We start from the raw sequence: 19278 nt of genomic DNA, 5'->3' as shown, positions 1-19278 counted from the left end.
GATTCTGCAGATTTTAGAAATATCCCACATGTGGCCCTAGTGTGATAATGGACTGAAACACAGGCCTCAGAAGCAAAGGAGCACCTAGAGGATTTTGGGGCCTCCATTTTTTAGAATATATTTTAGGCACCATGTCAGGTTTGAAGAGGTCTTGTGGTGCCAAAACAGTGGAAACCCCCAAAAGTGACCCCATTTTTGAAACTACACCCGTCAGGGAATTTATCTAGGGGTATAGTTAGCATTTTGACCCCACAGATTTTCTGCTAAATTTATTCGAATTAGTCTGTGAAAATGAAAATCTACTTTTATTGTGGAAAAACTTAAAATTTTCGAATTTTTGCAAGGAATAAAGGAGAAAAAGCACCCCAAAACTTGTTTAGCTACTTCTCCCGATTACGGAAATACCCCACATGTGGTAATAAACTGCTGCTTGGACCCACGGCAGTGCTCAGAAGGGAAGGAGAGCCATTTGGATTTTGGAGCACTGATTTTACTGGAATATTTTTCGGTGCCGTGTCGTGTTTGCAATGCCCTGGAGGGACCTAAACAGGGGAAACCCCCCAAAAGTGACTCCATTTTGGAAACTATGCCCCTCAAGGAATTTTTCTAGTGGTATAGTTGGCATTTTGACCCCACAGGTTTTTTGCTGAATTTATTAGAATTAGTCTGTGAAGATGAAAAGAGACTTATTTTCTGAAAAAACACATAATTTTCTAATTTTTATAAGGAATAAAGGAGAAAAAGCACCTCAACATTTGTAAAGCAATTTCTCCTGATTACGGCAATACCCCATATGGGGTAATAAACTGCTGTTTGGACCCACGGCAGGGCTCAGAGGGGACGGAGCACCATTTGGATTTTGCAGCTCAGATTTTGCTGAATTGGTTTCCGGGGGCCATGTCGCATTTGCAGAGCCCCTGAAGTACCAGTACAGTAGAAATTCCCCAGGTGTGATCCCATTTTGGAGACTATACCCCTGAAAGAATTAAATTAGAGGTGCAGTGAGCATTTTGAGCCCTCAGGTGTTTTATAGATTTTATTAGAATTGGGCCGTGAAAATGAAAAAAAATTTTTTTTCCAATAACCTATAGATTTAACACAGAATTTTTCATTTACACAAGCAATACAGGAGAAAAGACACCCCAAAATGTGTGACAAAATTTCTCCTGAATAGGGAAGTACCCCATATGTGGTTGTAAACTGCTATTTGGACATACAGCAAGAGTCTAAAGGGAAAAAGCGCAATTTCGTTTTTGGAGTGGAGATTTTACAAAATTTATTTTTTACTCCATGTTGCATTGCGCTGAGGTACCAGTACAGTGAAAACCCCCGAAAAGTGACCCCATTTGGGAAACTACACCCCTCAAGGAATTCATCTAGAAGTGTAGTGAGCATTTTAACCCCAAAGGTTTTGTAGAAATTAGTGCACAGTGGATGTTGCAGATTTAAAATTGCCATTTTCCACATATATGCTATTTCAGTGCCCAATGTGTTGTGCCCAGCTTGTACCACCGTAGACACACAACCCATAAATTATTGTTAAGGGGTTCTCCAGAGTACAGTAATACCCCATATGTGGTCATTAACTGCTGTTTGGGCACACTGCCAGACCCAGCAGGGGCGCCATTTGGCTTTTGGAGCGCAGATTTTGCTTGGTAGTAGTTTTGTTTAGTATTTTACTGGTGTTTCAGCTTATAATATGGGGGCATATGTAAACTGGGCGGAGTGCATCAGGGTATATGTTAGCTGGGTGGAGTGTATCAGGGTATATGTAAGCTGGGCGGAGTGCATCAGGGTATATGTAAGCTGGGCGGAGTGCATCAGGGTATATGTAAGCTGGGCGGAGTACATCAGGGTATATGTAATATGTGAGGAGTACATTAGGGTATATGTAAGCTGGGCGGAGTACATCAGGGTATATGCAATATGTGAGGGGTACATCAGGGTATATGTAAGCTGGGCGGAGTACATCAGGGTATATGTAAGCTGGGCGGAGTACATCAGGGTATATGTAAGCTGGGCGGAGTACATCAGGGTATATGTAATCTGTGCGGAGTACATCAGGGTATATGTAATGTGTGCAGAGTACATCAGGGTATATGTAAGCTATGTGGAGTACATCAGGGTATATGTAAGCTGTGCGGAGTACATCAGGGTATATGTAAGCTATGTGGAGTACATCAGGGTATATGTAAGCTATGTGGAGTACATCAGGGTATATGTAAACTGTGCGGAGTACATCAGGGTATATGTAAGCTGTGCGGAGTACATCAGGGTATATGTAAGCTGTGCGGAGTACATCAGGATATATGTAAGCTGTGAGGAGTACATCAGGGTATATGTAAGCTATGTGGAGTACATCAGGGTATATGTAAGCTATGCGGAGTACATCAGGGTATATGTAAGCTGTGCGGAGTGCAACAGGTCATAATAGGATGATGTAATAATGGGGAGAATGAATAATAAAATGAATGATCCATGGATAGTGACGTACGCTTTCAACCAATCCTTCATGCACAGGCCGGATTTTTGGGTGTCGGAGTCGCACTTCTAAAGGGTGTCCGTGGTATTGTACAAAATATCCGCACTCCAGCATTGTCTAATCTTTGACTTCACTAGCCCCATATGTAGCACAGACCCCAAAATTTCATAGATTCCGCTGCATTTACAGGGTCTACAAATGGGGGCTGCAAATGATGACGTGGGGTTTTAGGTGAAGAACTGCTGCACTCAAATTAGTCTGGGCCGTCGTTTTGCATTATTGCGTTCCAAGAGTCACAACTTTTTATTTTTCCGTTGACGAGCTATGTGAGTGCTTGATTTTCATGTGATGAGCTGTCGTTTTTATTAGTATCATTTTGGGGTAAATGTGATAATGTGATCAGTTTTTATTAAATTTTTTGGAGACCAAAAAACAGAAATTCTCTCGCTGTTTTTTTTAAATCAATTTTTAACGGCGTTCTCTGTGCTGCATAAACAACATGTTTGCTTTATTCTGCGGTTTGATACGATTATGGCAATATCAAATTTATATAGTTTTTATATGTTTTACTACTTTTACACAATAAAAACCCTTTTTATAAATAAAATGTTTTAGTGTCACCATATCCTGAGAGTCATAACTTTTTTATTTTTATGTCGATGGAGCTTTGTGAGGGCTTGTTTTTTGCGTGACACACTGTAGTTTTTATTGGTACCAAGTTTGGGTACATGCGACTTTTTGATCACTTTTTATTCCATTTTATTGGAAACAACGTGACCAAAAAAGGAAATTCTGCCATTGTTTTTTATGGTATTTTTTTTACGGTGTTCACCGTGTGGGATAAATAATATTATATTTTTATAGGTCACGCCGAAACGAATGCGGCGATACCTATTATGTCTAGTTTTTGTCTTTTTTTCCATTTTTTTCTAATTATAAAGGACTTGATCAGGGACACAAGATGATTATTGTTTTTATTACATAAAACTTTTATTTATTTATTTATCTAAAACTTTTTTTAACCTTTTTTTTACTTTTTATTTTACACATACTAGGGGACTGGAAGATCTGATCTTCTGATCCCCTGTACAATACACTGCACTACTTGTGTAGTGCAGTGTATTATAACTGTCATTTTATAACTGACAGTTGAGCCTATTACGTCCTGCCTTGGGCAGGACCTAATAGGCTCCCGTACTGGACAACCAGGAAGCCATTGCTAGGCTTCCTGGTTGCCATTGCAACCATCAGAAACCCGCGACTTTTCGCGGGGGGCCAACGGGGTACAGAGGGAGCCCCCTCCCTCTGTATCAATCACTTAAATGCCGCTGTCGCTATTGACAGCGGCATTTGAGGGGTTAAATGGCGGCGATCGGACATAACAGTGATCGCCGCCGTTGCAGCGGGATGTCAGCTGTATATTACAGCCGACACCCGCTGAGGATGAAGCGCGCACAGCTCCTGTGCCTGCTTCATCCTCAGGACGTTACTGTACGCCCATTTGCGGGAACGAGCCGATAAAAAGGACGTACAGTAACGCCGATTTGCGGGAAGGGGTTAAAGATGTCTGGAGGGTACGACTTTGATATCATACTAGTAAGATAGCCTGTCCGAAAGTAGTAAGAAGGCTGGACTGAGATATCTGTCGACAAACAAGGCCGATCTGTCTGGAGGTGGGGAATTTGCCGGAGATTACCCTACTGCTCTTCGACCATGGGGTCAGGAGAAAAGTAAGACAAAAATGCGGGATTGCCTTGGGGAATGGGTCCCGGCCATCATTATCGTAGAAAGAGCAGGCTGTGGTCGTGATTGTAAAAGAATGTTAAAAATGATAGGAGTTGTATATTGTGGAATATTGGAAGAGTGTGAATGGAATAGGTTAATAACAAACTGTGATAGGATAAAGAGAAAAGAACCACGGCGCCACTTGGTGTGGATCAAAGAAGGTGGAGGTGAGAAATGGAGGAGATATATATGCTCACCGTGAGGTTAGGAGAGTTCAACGCTGGGGTCCACAGGGTAGCTGCTGTCAGATCCGAGCCGGTTACCGAGGTGACCGCTTGGGTACGAGAGATGCAGGTAAAAAGAAAAGGATCTATGTTGGCGCTGCTGCTTAATGTGGACAAGGTAAAGGTCCAGAGGTCAGATTTGAGTTTTGTAAACTGTTTAATTGCAACGCGTTTCAACGCCGAACTGGCGTTTTCATCAGGCATAAGGATACAGAAAAAAGACACATGCTTATATATGGCCAGTTCAGACTAAACAATTAGGTAAAAAACCGCGAAAATACTTCAGCAGGTCAAAGTTCAGATGGAACGATCTAATGCAATGTAAGTAATAGTTTTAATGCATGAATAAAAGGACAATTAAAAGTATATAAGTAATAAAAGACGGGATGTCACATCAAAGATTGATTTTGGAACGGAGTAGATTAAAACATTGTGTAGTGTATACGGGACAGGCACCATTCTATTGCTTGAATCGTTAGTTAGTGTCATCGGGAGAGAGGGGTGAGTAAATTGTATCTGATTTTATTATTTGTTTGTTATGTTAGTTGTGTGTTGTGTTTGGGAAGTAAACGATTCAGTATGATGGTTATATTGTTTACACGTTGCCTCGGAAACCAACTGTGTTACGGAAGCCGAAGCGCTCCACACGAAGATGGAACGCATGGTGAACCGCATCGCGCGAGGGATCGTTGAACTGCTCAGAGGGGACCATGAACAGAAAGCGTATCTGCTAAAAAGAAAAGAAAAGGGGAGATCGGGCGGAGGGTGAGTAAACCGAAGTACCATACGTGGATATGGACAAAATGCCTTGGTTAGTATGGTAATTTGTTACTTGTGGGTGTTAGTTTGAGGGGACGCTGACCAGTATTACGGGGTAAGGATGGTACTGTTACGGTGGTCCATACCTGTATTCTTTAAAGGTAGGTTTCAATTATAATTATGATTTGTGTACTTCTTACAGGAGGATTGAATTTTGGTTTAATGTGAGATAAAAACCTGCAAATGGACAAATGGATTAATGTATAGTTGTTGCTAAAAGGACAGGATGAAGATTATTAGGGTGCTATTGGGAGATAGGATGTCTTGATATACATTGTGTACTAATATACAGACAATTTCATTGGTCTATGTGGTGTTATAGTTTTACAAGGGTACCTAAGGGATCCAAGGGGTGTTTATTGTCGGATATTTAGCGTATTATTCATTTTGGAGTCAGTCAAAACAATTAGTCCAAAGATGACTCTGCGATGTCATTTAGACCCAAAGGGTGAAGTGTATTCATTTTAAAAATCCAGTAGTTTTCCCTTTGTTTTAACTTGCTGAATCTATTTGGGACGTCAAAATTGATATGTTCTATGGGTGTGATTTTAATTTTATTAAATTGGCAATCATGCACTTGAGAAAAATGGCGGGATATACTGTGTTTGAGGTAACCAGTGTTTACATTGAACCGATGGTTGTTAACTCGGGTTCTTAGACATTGGGTGGTTCTTCCGATGTATTGCAACTGGCACGGGCACTCTAATAAGTAAATGACGTAGGAGCTGCCACAGTTGAGGAGAGTTTGAATTGTGAAGGTTTCGTTGGTGACTGTGGATGTGTAATCATATTTTTTGTGGCTGATGGAATTGCAGCAAAGGCAGCGTGAATGTCCACATTTGTAGGACCCTTTGAGGCTGGAGAGAAAGTTTGTATGAGGTGTAGGATGTTTTTTTATTCTGCTAGGGGCCAAAATATTTTTGAGGGTTAGGGACCGTCTGAATGTGATGTTTGGTTTATATGATAATGTGTCTTTTAGGTGCGGATCATTTTTTAGGATGTGCCAATGTTTGGAGAGGATGTTCCTAATTGTTTTATTGCCTCTGTTGTAGGTGGTGATGAAGTTGAGATTAGAGTTAGTGGTACCTGATTTGGAATTCTTGAGGGAGGGGTTTAGACAGGACATTTGTGTAAGTTCTGAAGCTTTTGATCGTGCGCCTTTTATAAGATTAGTGGGGAAACCTTTGTCTTTGAATCTTTTTTCAAGGACTAAGCATTCTTTGTTGAAGTCCTTGTCAGTGCTACAATTTTTCCTAATCCTCCTGAATTGCCCAAAGGGTATATTTTTCAACCAGGGGCGGTAGTGGGCGCTTCTGAAGTCAATATAGCTATTAACGTCTACTAGTTTGAAGTGTGTTCTCGTTATGAATTTATTGCTGACGTTGTCGTAGTTGATGGTGAGATCTAAAAAGTCTATAGATGTGGGGGAGAATGTATATGTAAATGATAGGTCATAGTTGTTTTTATTTAGGGTTTCGATGAAGCGCACGGCTTCCTCCTCGGTGCCATTCCATATTATAAACAGGTCATCGATGTACCGTTTGTATAGTAGTATGTTGTTTTTGTAGGGGTGTTCGCCATGGATGTGTGTTTTTTCGAAGGATCCCATATACAAGTTTGCATAGGATGGTGCAAAACGGCTTCCCATTGCACACCCTTTTATCTGATGGTAAAAACTGCTGCCATAGCTGAAGATATTGTGTTTGAGAATGAAGTCAATACAGTTTGTTAGGAAATCAACCTGGGGTTTAGAGATAGTGTTAATTAAGGAAAGAAATGAGTGGGCTACTTCTATACCTCTATCATGTGGGATGTTGCTGTACAATGTGGTTACGTCCGCTGTCAGGAAACAGATTGGGGATATTGAAGGGTCAAACTTTAGGTCGTTTAAATCTCTAATTAATTGTGTGGAGTCCTTGAGGTGGGATGGTAGGGTGAGAACGAGGGGTTGGAGGTGAAGGTCTATGAAATGTGAGAGGTTACTGGTGAGGGAGCCTATTCCCGAGATGATGGGACGTCCGGGGGGATCTGTTAGTGATTTGTGGATTTTTGGTAGATGGTAGATGAAGGGCATGTTTGGAAAAGTAACAGAAAGAAACCGTTTTTCTTTTTTATTAATCAATCCTGATAAGGCAGCTGACTCTATCAGGTTCTGGTATACAAGTATGTACATAAATAATGGGTTTGTGGTCAGTTTGCTGTAAAAGGTGGTGTCGCTAAGAATCCTCATAGTCTCATTGAGGTTTTTTTCTCTGTCTTGGATGACTATGCCCCCTCCTTTATCGGCCGGGCGGATTATGATGTCTTGGTTTTTTTGGAGGTTTTTCATAGCCTTCCTTTCATACGTAGTTAGGTTGTTAGGATAATGGGATGGTAGGTCTAAAGTCCTGAAATCGTTGCTTACCAAGGACGAAAAGGTTTCAATCATAGGGCCTTGATGGTGGGTTGGGTAAAAATTTGATTTGGGGTGAACTTCCACTGGAATGGCCCTGGATGTGGCGGGGTTTACAGATGTTTCCATGGTTGTACTAGGTGTAGTGGTGAATTTGGTCATGGCAAAGTTTCTGGTGAGAGTGAGCTTTCTTGTGAACCTGTTGAGGTCCATGAAAAGCTCGAAGTTGTTGGTTGAAGCTGTGGGGCAAAAAGAGAGGCCTCTATTCAAAAGGCTGTGTTCAGAGCTACTTAGAGTATGTAGTGACAGATTAAATAATTTTACTGTTGGACAAGGTTCCTCTTTTTGTTGAGGGATAGATGTTGGTTTGTGGCGTTTTTTACCTCCTCTTCGTCCTCTAGGTCTGTACCTAGTTTCCTTTTGGTTGAGATTTTTTGGATTTTGGGAAAGAAACTGGTTATGGTTTGAGCTTTGGGGCTCATGATGTATGGGATCAGTATATCCTTGCTCACAACAGTGGGAGTTAGTGGAGGTCTGACTAGCTGGGAGGGGAGTCCTAAAAAAGATGTTGCTGCATATGTGATGTCAAAAACAGAGGTGGCCAAGTCAATATTGGGGATGGTGAACCCCTGGGTGGTGTTACGGTCCTCTGTGGGACTGCAGAAGTGGTCATCAGGTGAGGTTGGGTTGGTGAAATATGGAGTATCGTGTATTGATAGTTCAAGTAAAGATTGGAAATTGTTGCCATCCTCCTCGTCTATGGAGTCGTTGGTCAGAAATGTAGGGGAAAGGGTGATGGAGGTTAGGGGAACTTCCATTGGTTCGGATACGGAGGGTAACCGAGATAGGTGGATTGCTAAATCGGAGGATTTGAAAGCGTTCATGGGTATTTTGGGACTATATTGTCTGTACAGGGAAGGTTTGTTTGGTTGTGGGATAGGATTTAGGGTGGGAATTGTGACAATGACAAATGGTTTTTGAGACCAGTGTTGAGGTGTTGGTCCTCAGAGGGTGGTTTTGGGTCTCCAAAGCATTTTCTTTTCTTTGTAATGTGGTTTCATTGGTTCGGTTATTGGGTCTGGACTTAGAGCTGTTCCTGAAGGACCTGCTATAAGTCATGACCCTATCCCGTGGGGTTGTATGAATGGATTTGCTCGAAATATTTCTATTTGGAGTGATGCTGTGGTCAGACACAGTGGTGTCCTTGTGTAAAATAGGAATGCTGCTGGATTTCCAGTCGCCTGCAGGGTTAATGGCATAGTCTGATTGGTCTCTTTTAAATTTTTTTACTTTTCTTAAAATGAGATCTCTTTCGTATGTGATTAATCTTCTGCTGGTGGATTCCTCCAGTTTGAGGAAATCACAATGATCGCTGTAGTGTAGTAGTCGTTCCTTAATGGTAGAAATGTCTGACAGCAAGGCATTGCTAAGCGATGTACGTTTGGTATGCAGTCTTTCTAGGAAACCTAGATGGCATACATCTATAAAAGACTTCCAGTCGGTGCTGAAAATTGTGTCTGTAGGGTAGGGGTTAGTGATTAATAACCTTAAACCTCTAGGAGTGATATTGCCAGAGATATATAACAATAAGAATTGACAGTCAATATTCTGTAGGGCCTCTTTTTTCAGGAGGTCCTCAAGGGAAAGATATAAGTCCGTCATCTTTTGGGTTTCTTCAAATGATGAGGTATTACTCACTATGTGAGAGTGTCCTGGCAGGGTGTCGGTCCCAATGGATTCAAGGATAAGTCGTTCACGTAGTCGGTTCCTTTCGATGGTGAAATCCAGCATCGTGGGTGGTAGTTTCAGATGTTTGTAAGATGTTGCCGAGGAAAAATTGTAGCACTGACAAGGACTTCAACAAAGAATGCTTAGTCCTTGAAAAAAGATTCAAAGACAAAGGTTTCCCCACTAATCTTATAAAAGGCGCACGATCAAAAGCTTCAGAACTTACACAAATGTCCTGTCTAAACCCCTCCCTCAAGAATTCCAAATCAGGTACCACTAACTCTAATCTCAACTTCATCACCACCTACAACAGAGGCAATAAAACAATTAGGAACATCCTCTCCAAACATTGGCACATCCTAAAAAATGATCCGCACCTAAAAGACACAATATCATATAAACCAAACATCACATTCAGACGGTCCCTAACCCTCAAAAATATTTTGGCCCCTAGCAGAATAAAAAAACATCCTACACCTCATACAAACTTTCTCTCCAGCCTCAAAGGGTCCTACAAATGTGGACATTCACGCTGCCTTTGCTGCAATTCCATCAGCCACAAAAAATATGATTACACATCCACAGTCACCAACGAAACCTTCACAATTCAAACTCTCCTCAACTGTGGCAGCTCCTACGTCATTTACTTATTAGAGTGCCCGTGCCAGTTGCAATACATCGGAAAAACCACCCAATGTCTAAGAACCCGAGTTAACAACCATCGGTTCAATGTAAACACTGGTTACCTCAAACACAGTATATCCCGTCATTTTTCTCAAGTGCATGATTGCCAATTTAATAAAATTAAAATCACACCCATAGAACATATCAATTTTGACGTCCCAAATAGATTCAGCAAGTTAAAACAAAGGGAAAACTACTGGATTTTTAAAATGAATACACTTCACCCTTTGGGTCTAAATGACATCGCAGAGTCATCTTTGGACTAATTGTTTTGACTGACTCCAAAATGAATAATACGCTAAATATCCGACAATAAACACCCCTTGGATCCCTTAGGTACCCTTGTAAAACTATAACACCACATAGACCAATGAAATTGTCTGTATATTAGTACACAATGTATATCAAGACATCCTATCTCCCAATAGCACCCTAATAATCTTCATCCTGTCCTTTTAGCAACAACTATACATTAATCCATTTGTCCATTTGCAGGTTTTTATCTCACATTAAACCAAAATTCAATCCTCCTGTAAGAAGTACACAAATCATAATTATAATTGAAACCTACCTTTAAAGAATACAGGTATGGACCACCGTAACAGTACCATCCTTACCCCGTAATACTGGTCAGCGTCCCCTCAAACTAACACCCACAAGTAACAAATTACCATACTAACCAAGGCATTTTGTCCATATCCACGTATGGTACTTCGGTTTACTCACCCTCCGCCCGATCTCCCCTTTTCTTTTTAGCAGATACGCTTTCTGTTCATGGTCCCCTCTGAGCAGTTCAACGATCCCTCGCGCGATGCGGTTCACCATGCGTTCCATCTTCGTGTGGAGCGCTTCGGCTTCCGTAACACAGTTGGTTTCCGAGGCAACGTGTAAACAATATAACCATCATACTGAATCGTTTACTTCCCAAACACAACACACAACTAACATAACAAACAAATAATAAAATCAGATACAATTTACTCACCCCTCTCTCCCGATGACACTAACTAACGATTCAAGCAATAGAATGGTGCCTGTCCCGTATACACTACACAATGTTTTAATCTACTCCGTTCCAAAATCAATCTTTGATGTGACATCCCGTCTTTTATTACTTATATACTTTTAATTGTCCTTTTATTCATGCATTAAAACTATTACTTACATTGCATTAGATCGTTCCATCTGAACTTTGACCTGCTGAAGTATTTTCGCGGTTTTTTACCTAATTGTTTAGTCTGAACTGGCCATATATAAGCATGTGTCTTTTTTCTGTATCCTTATGCCTGATGAAAACGCCAGTTCGGCGTTGAAACGCGTTGCAATTAAACAGTTTACAAAACTCAAATCTGACCTCTGGACCTTTACCTTGTCCACATTAAGCAGCAGCGCCAACATAGATCCTTTTCTTTTTACCTGCATCTCTCGTAACAAACTGTGAAAAATTTTAGTGTGTCTAGTGTGTGGGGTTAAATAATTAGAGTTTTAAATGTAATCAGGAGTTCTAACTTCTTACAGCAAAGCATGGGTCTAAAAAAGGGGGGGGGGGGGGGTTCTGTGAGGTCTGTGAAATGCGAGAGACAACTAATATTGAGGGCTCAGGTTATGACCTCCCTCCCGTCTCTTTCCTCTGTGAAAAGGAATGTGTCTTATCTTTACACATGGGCTGCTGTCAAATGAATTATAATACAGATATTGTGACACACGGGGTCTTGAAAATGTATGTACTCTTACTGTTCCCTACTCACACACACAGCTTATTATTGGTTTACAGTAATTGACTTAGCAGACATATTATTCCCTGTTTTACTGGATAAAGTATTACAATTGTTATTTTTGCAAGTGGTATAGTATGCTGTAGTATTGCAAGGCTGGCGTTCAGTTGTTGCAGTATGTTGATGATGTACTGCTGGCTGTGAGTCAGAATAAGACTGCCTAAATGTCATTTTGAAAATGTATGTTGTTTTAAAAGCAAACCGCTGCAAGGTATCTAAAAGATAAAATGCAGTTTTGTCAGGAGAAAGTTGCATTAGTTCCAGGCTATTGTGTATTACAAGGGACCAAACTAGTGCCCCCAGAAAGAGTGCCCAACCTCACTATGTTGAGATATGCAGTTTTGAACCCTGCTACATTACTTCCACAGAGTCCAAAAAGGGGGAGTAGTGATGAACCTGATCAGTTACGTCTCAGTAACAATGCACAATTTTGTTTTGAATTAATGAATTTAGAGCTAGGAGGTCTACAAAATGTGTATGAGACCCCAATGAGTAATCCAGATTAAATGTGTATGAGAGTATCACCCAGATTTTTAATATTTCTGTGTAGATGGTTCCAGATCCTTCCAGAACGGCAAATATGGCATGTGCTGTGCTGAAGTCACTTAATATGAGGTATTGTGTAACAAACCACTCCCCTCCAGCAAATCTGCACAGGAGGCCGAGGTGACGTCACTCACAGATGAGTCTTTACAGTGCCCCTTTGTTTTTTGTGGGGGTTTTACATGGAACAGGATTTCACCATATTTTTTGTATGTGCCATTAATATATATATATATATATATATATATATATATATATATACAGGGTGGGCCATTTATATGGATACACCTAAATAAAATGGGAATGGTTGGTGATATTAACTTCCTGTTTGTGGCACATTAGTATATGGGAGGGGGGAAACTTTTCAGAAGAAATGCCTCCCGATCTGACCCCCTTAGACTTTTATCTTTGGGGTCATCTGAAGGCAATTGTCTATGCTGTGAAGATATGAGATGTGCAGCAACTGAAAATACTGGAAGCCTGTGCTAGCATTTCTTCTGCTGTGTTGCTATCAGTGTGTGAAGAGTGGGAGAAGAGGGTTGCATTGACAATCCAACACAATGGGCAGCACTTTGAACACATTTTATAAGTGGTCAGAAACTTGTAAATAATTAATGAAAGAATAAAGTAACGTTAAAACCAAGCACACCATTGTTTTTCTTGTGAAATTCTCGATAAGTTTGATGTGTCACATGACCCTCTTCCCATTGAAAAAACTAAAGTTGGATACAAAATGGCCGACTTCAAAATGGCCGCCATGGTCAACACCCAGCTTGAAAAGTTTCCCCCCTCCCATATACTAATGTGCCACAAACAGGAAGTTAATATCACCAACCATTCCCATTTTATTTAGGTGTATCCATATAAATGGCCCACCCTGTATATATATATAAGTTAATCATGTCCCCCCTTAGTCGTCTTTTTTCAAGGCTAAATAGGTTTAATTCTATTAATCTTTCCTCATAACTTAGATTCTCCATGCCCCTTGTTAGCTTCGTTTCTCTTCTTTGTATTTTTTTCAACTCCAGGGCATCCTTTCTATGAACTGGAGCCTAGAACTGAACTGCATATTCTAGAGGAGGCCACACTAATGCTTTGTAAAGCGGTAATATTATATCCCTGTCCCGCGAGTACATGCCTCTTTTAATACACGACAATTTCTTACTGGCCTTTGAAGCAGCTGATTGACATTGCATGCTGTTATTTAGTTTATGATCTACAAGTACACCCAGATCCTTCTCAACAAGTGACTCCCCGAGTATAGCTCCCCCTAGAACATATGATGCAATCAGATGGTTGGTACCCAGATGCACAACTTTATATTTATCTACATTTATCTACATTAAACTACCATTCAGAGTAGGAATCATTGACCACAACTCTCTGGATACGGTTCTTTAGCCAATTCTCAATCCAATTGTAACGACGGGGGTAGGGAAACGAACAAGTGAGCCCTAATCTACCCGCCACTCTGTCCCTGCCTACTTGCAACGACCCGCCCTAGGCGACGGGGTACAACTGGGCGGCGGTCCCTACGCTCAGTAAGTGCACGAGACAAACATACAAGGGAATACAAAGCAAAGGGAAAGGGGCAGTTGCCCATGGAAACACCGTGAGCAACCAGAGAGGTGAACGAGCCAAGTCAAACCAGGAGAGCACGAGGTACCAAACGCAGAGCAGGAGAGTAGTCAGTAAGCCAGGGTCAGTATGGAGCCGATCAAATAGTTAGGAGCTGTAGCTGGGCCAGGAAACCACACGAGAAGAATCACAAGCAAAGGAGGAACAGGAAAGGCAGGTATACACTGAAATGAGCACCAGCACGTTGGGGTAGTGTACATTCACATCCATATATAACAGCGCAGCACCTAAGACACAGTGTGCATTCACACTGAAATGAGCACCAGCATGTAGGGGTAGTGTACATTCACACTCATGGATAACAGCGCAGCACCTATAATGATAGTGTGCATTCACACTTGACAGAGATTGTACACCCAAGACGAGAGCGTGCATTCACACTGAACCAATTTAAACACCTAACGCGTTTCTGTGTCCTTAGTTTGTATAGGACGTTTCTTCATAGGTGTATAACGAAACAGGGCAGATTAGCACATCGATTTCACATGCAATATTATGAAGCCGCCCTGTGCCTGCTACAACTTTACTCTAACAGCACGGTTCTGGTATCTGACCGCAGCGCATGCGACGGAACGCCGGCTATTCAGGCCTTTAGCCCTGCCCATCCAGAGGCTGGACGATTACATCAAACCCCCAATCAGAGGGTGTCACGTCATCAGACGCTCCGCCCTCTCAGGAGCTCATCCAAATCTATCCTCACTGAACATATTGAACGACGCCTAGCGTCATGTTACCATGGGAACCTCCAAGCGGCTGCAAACCCAAATAGACTATAAGTGCCTGAAGCATTTCTGGCGGAGGGGCATGGCTAGTTACTATCCCATTATAGGTATTTTTCATATATGGGAGAAGGACCTCCCCAAACATTTTATAGTATTCATTGGGAAGTCCGTCTGGACTCGGGGATTTATTCTGTTTCAGCCCTTTAATTAACCTTCTTATTTCCAAAACTGTAATGGGATCGTTAAGACTACTTAGTTGGGAATCTGATAACTTTGGGAGATTAATCCCAGACAGGAACTCTCTGGTTAATTCCGGTGATACACTTGGCAGGGAAGAGTCCTCCTTTAAATTATATAGTTGACTGTAATAGTCAGCGAAGGAGTCTGCAATTTTTTAAGGGCCATATAACTTGTGACCGTTTGGAGAAGATAGGTATGGGATTTTGGACTTTGCTATTTGGCATTTCACTCTCCTCGTCAAAAGCTTACTAGGCCTATCCCCTTGAGCATAAAATTTCAATTCAAGATCTTTTACATTTTTTTTGTCATATTGGAATAAATTTAAGGTCCTAACTTTGTCTCTTAAGTCTTTAAGAGTGTCATTTAAATGCAATTTGCAGACATAAATATGTCTATAGAACATGAGAGATATAACCCAATGCAAAGTTGATACTGAGTATAACTACTAGCTATAGTCGATTATATGAAGGATCAGCTCCAGTTAACATTGCGCTAAAAGAGTAGTATAGCCCCCCAGACATGTTTTGCCATGGTTCGTGATTACGGGCACGGCCGTCCGCTGGCGGTCGTGGACAGTCACCTCCATTTTCGGCCTGTGCTTCCATATAAAGTATGGGAGCACGGTCCATAAAAAAAAAAAGCAAAAGATAGGACATGTCCTATCTTTTGTCGAGGCTTTCTATGGCCCGGAGAGCCTTCCTGCAAATATACGTGAAGGTGTCAGTGGTCAATAGAAGTGAATGGGTTCTTAATTGTTGACCGTAATTACGGTCCTCAATTATAGAAATCTATGTCGTGTGCATGGGGCCTTACCTGATGCTGTATTTCACGACCCACCACTTTGTTTAGAGCTGCTGTTGGGTCACCTGATCTTAATTTTGACTCCCTGTATCCTACAGCACCTGCTGTAGGGACCGGAATCGATGAAGAACAGTGTATTTCTTGTGGACTCGCTTGTATGATTATTGTACGAGAACTCGGCCCAAGGAAGAAGCTGCACCCAGTCATCATGCTGCTTGGAGAGGAAGTGTCGTAGGTAGTTCTCCATGATTTGATTGATCCTCTTGACTTGACCACTGGACTGAGGATGGTAGGCTGAGGAAAAGTCCAACTTTACATTGAGGAGTGTAACGTCTATGGCCGCGGACCGTCGTTCTGACTTACCCTCTGATGGCCGTGGCCACTGACGTCTGAGTTCTCTGCGGCATCTCCCTCCTGAGAGAAGCCGGCAGTCACTTCCTGGTTCAGTGACTGTCTCCAGCAGGGCGGGCGCAAAGAACAGCGACCACCTGGCCTGACGAGGGTTCAGCCGTTGGGCCATCTGGAGATAGGTGAGATTCTTGTGGTCAGTGAATATCAAGATAGGATGAACTGCTCTGTCTAGTAGATGTCTCCACTCCTCCAGAGCCAATTTGATGGCCAGTAACTAATGATCCCCAATCGAGTAGTTGCGTTCTGTGGAAGAGAAGCATTTACAGTAATAGTCCCATACCATTGTCTTGCCCTTGGAACCTCTCTTAAACAGGAGTGCACCAGCACCAACAGAGGAGGCGTCCACCTCCAACGAAAACTGTTGAGATGCATCTGGATGATGGAGGATAGAGGATGACGTGAAGGCACTCTTCTAGCACGGGGCACAGGATACAGGTAGCAGGAGCGGGGAACACTGGGAACTAGGAAACACTAAGGGACCATTTGCAGAGACAAACATAGGTAAACGACAACAACGCTCAGACAATGCAGGAAGGGGCAGGGCCCTTCTTATAGTCTAGGGTGCACATGTGCTAATTTGGTCTTTAATTCAGGTGCGCGCGGTAGCCCTTTAAGAGCGGGCACGAGCGGGACACGGCCGAGTGAAGGGTGAAGTGAGCCGGTCTCCTGAGGAGGAGATGCGATCCATGGCTGTGGCCGTCAGGATGTGAGTAAACCTGACGGCCTGCGGCCATGGGCATTACAGCCTGGACATAGAGGTTATATAGTTAGTACGGCTGAAAAAAGACACATGTCCATCAAGTTCAACCAAGGGACGGGAAAAGGGCAGGAAAAATGTCTACACATAGGAGCTAATATTTTTTTGTTCTAGGAAATTATCCAACCCTTTTTTAAAGCCATCTACTGTCCCTGCTGTGACCAGCTCCTGTGGTAGGCTATTCCATAGATTCACAGTTCTCACGGTAAAGAAGGCTTGTCGCCTCTGCAGGTTAAACCTTTTTTTCTCCAGACGGAGGGAGTGCCCCCTTGTTTTTTTAGGGGGTTTTACAAGGAACAGGATTTCACCATATTTTTTGTATGTGCCATTAATATATTTATATAAGTTAATCATGTCCCCCCTTAGTCGTCTTTTTTCAAGGCTAAATAGGTTTAATTCTTTCAATCTTTCCTCATAACTTAAATTCTCCATGCCCCTAATTAGCTTCGTTGCTCTTCTTTGTATTTTTTCCAACTCCAGGGCATCCTTTCTATGAACTGGAGCCCAGAACTGAACTGCATATTCTAGATGAGGCCTCACTAATGCTTTGTAAAGTGGCAATATTACATCCCTGTCCCGTGAGTCCATGCCTCTTTTAATACACGACAATATCCTGCTGGCCTTTGAAGCAGCTGATTGACACTGCATGCTGTTATTGAGTTTATGATTTACAAGTACACCCAGATCCTTCTCAACAAGTGAATCCGCCAGTGTAGTTCCCCCTAGGACATATGATGCATGCAGGTTGTTGGTACCCAGATGCATAACTTTACATTTATCTACATTAAACTTCATCTGCCAAGTGGACGCCCAAACACTCAGTTTGTTTAAATCTGCCTGCAATTCATGAACATCTTCCATAGACTGAACTATATTACATAGCTTGGTGTCATCTGCAAAAATAGAAATAGTGCTATTAATCCCATCTTCTATATCATTAATAAATAAGTTGAATAATAGTGGTCCCAGCACTGAACCCTGGGGTACACCACTTATAACCGTTGACCATTCAGAGAAGGAATCATTGACCACAACTCTCTGGATACGGTCCTTGAGCCAATTCTCAATCCAATTACAAACTATATTTTCTAAACCTATAGTCCTTAATTTACCCATTAGGCGTCTATGGGGGACAGTGTCAAATGCCTTTGCAAAGTCCAAAAACACTAAATCCACAGCGGCCCCTCTGTCTAGACTTCTGCTCACCTCTTCATAAAAACAGATTAGGTTAGTTTGACAACTTCTGTCCTTAGTAAAACCGTGCTGGCTGTCACTTATAATGCTATTTATTGTCACATAATCCTGTATATAGTCCCTCAATAGCCCCTCAAACATTTTTCCCACGATGGATGTTAAGCTTACTGGTCTATAATTACCCGGGGAAGACCTAGAGCCCTTTTTGAAAATAGGCACCACATTTGCCCTGCGCCAGTCCCTTGGCACTATACCAGTCACTAGAGATTCTCTAAATATTATGAAAAGGGGGACAGAAATAACTGAACTAAGCTCTTTAAGAATTCTAGGGTGTAACCCATCTGGTCCCGGGGCCTTGTGCACATTTATTTTATTTTATTTAGCTTGGACCATATCTACATTCATCCAATTCAGTATATCAACTGATATATTAACAGCACTGGCACCGGCTACATCAGCTGCTCTTTCTTCTGTTGTATATACAGAGCTAAAGAACCCATTTAGTAACTCTGCCTTCTCTTGATCCCCTGTGATCAACTCCCCATTACCACTATCTAGGGGTCCTACATGTTCAGACCTTGGCTTTTTAGCATTTATATACTTGAAGAATTTTTTGGGATTTGTTTTACTATCCTTGGCCACCTGCCTTTCATTTTGTATTTTTGCTAATTTTATTACATTTTTACAGATTTTATTAAGCTCTTTATATTTTACAAAGGCTACAGCTGTACCCTCAGATTTGTATTTTTTAAATGCCCTTTTTTTGTCATGTATTGCCCCTTTCACAGAAGGTGTAAGCCATGTGGGGTTTAATTTGAGTCGTTTATACTTGTTACCTATAGGAATAAATTTTGCACTATAATAACTCAAAGTAGATTTGAAAATCTCCCATTTATCATTTGTTCCATTATTTGACATTAGTTCTTCCCAGTCTATATCCTGAATTGCCGCCCTCATCCTGGGGAAATTGGCTTTCTTAAAATTAAATGTTTTTGCCCTCCCAGCCTGCGTTTGTTTTTTACAGTATAGGTAAAATGTAACTATATTATGATCACTGTTACCGAGGTTTTCACGAACATTGAC

The sequence above is a fragment of the Rhinoderma darwinii genome, chromosome 2 (assembly GCF_050947455.1).
Source record: "Rhinoderma darwinii isolate aRhiDar2 chromosome 2, aRhiDar2.hap1, whole genome shotgun sequence".
Taxonomy (NCBI): domain Eukaryota; kingdom Metazoa; phylum Chordata; class Amphibia; order Anura; family Rhinodermatidae; genus Rhinoderma; species Rhinoderma darwinii.
This window is presented reverse-complemented; position numbering follows the sequence as displayed.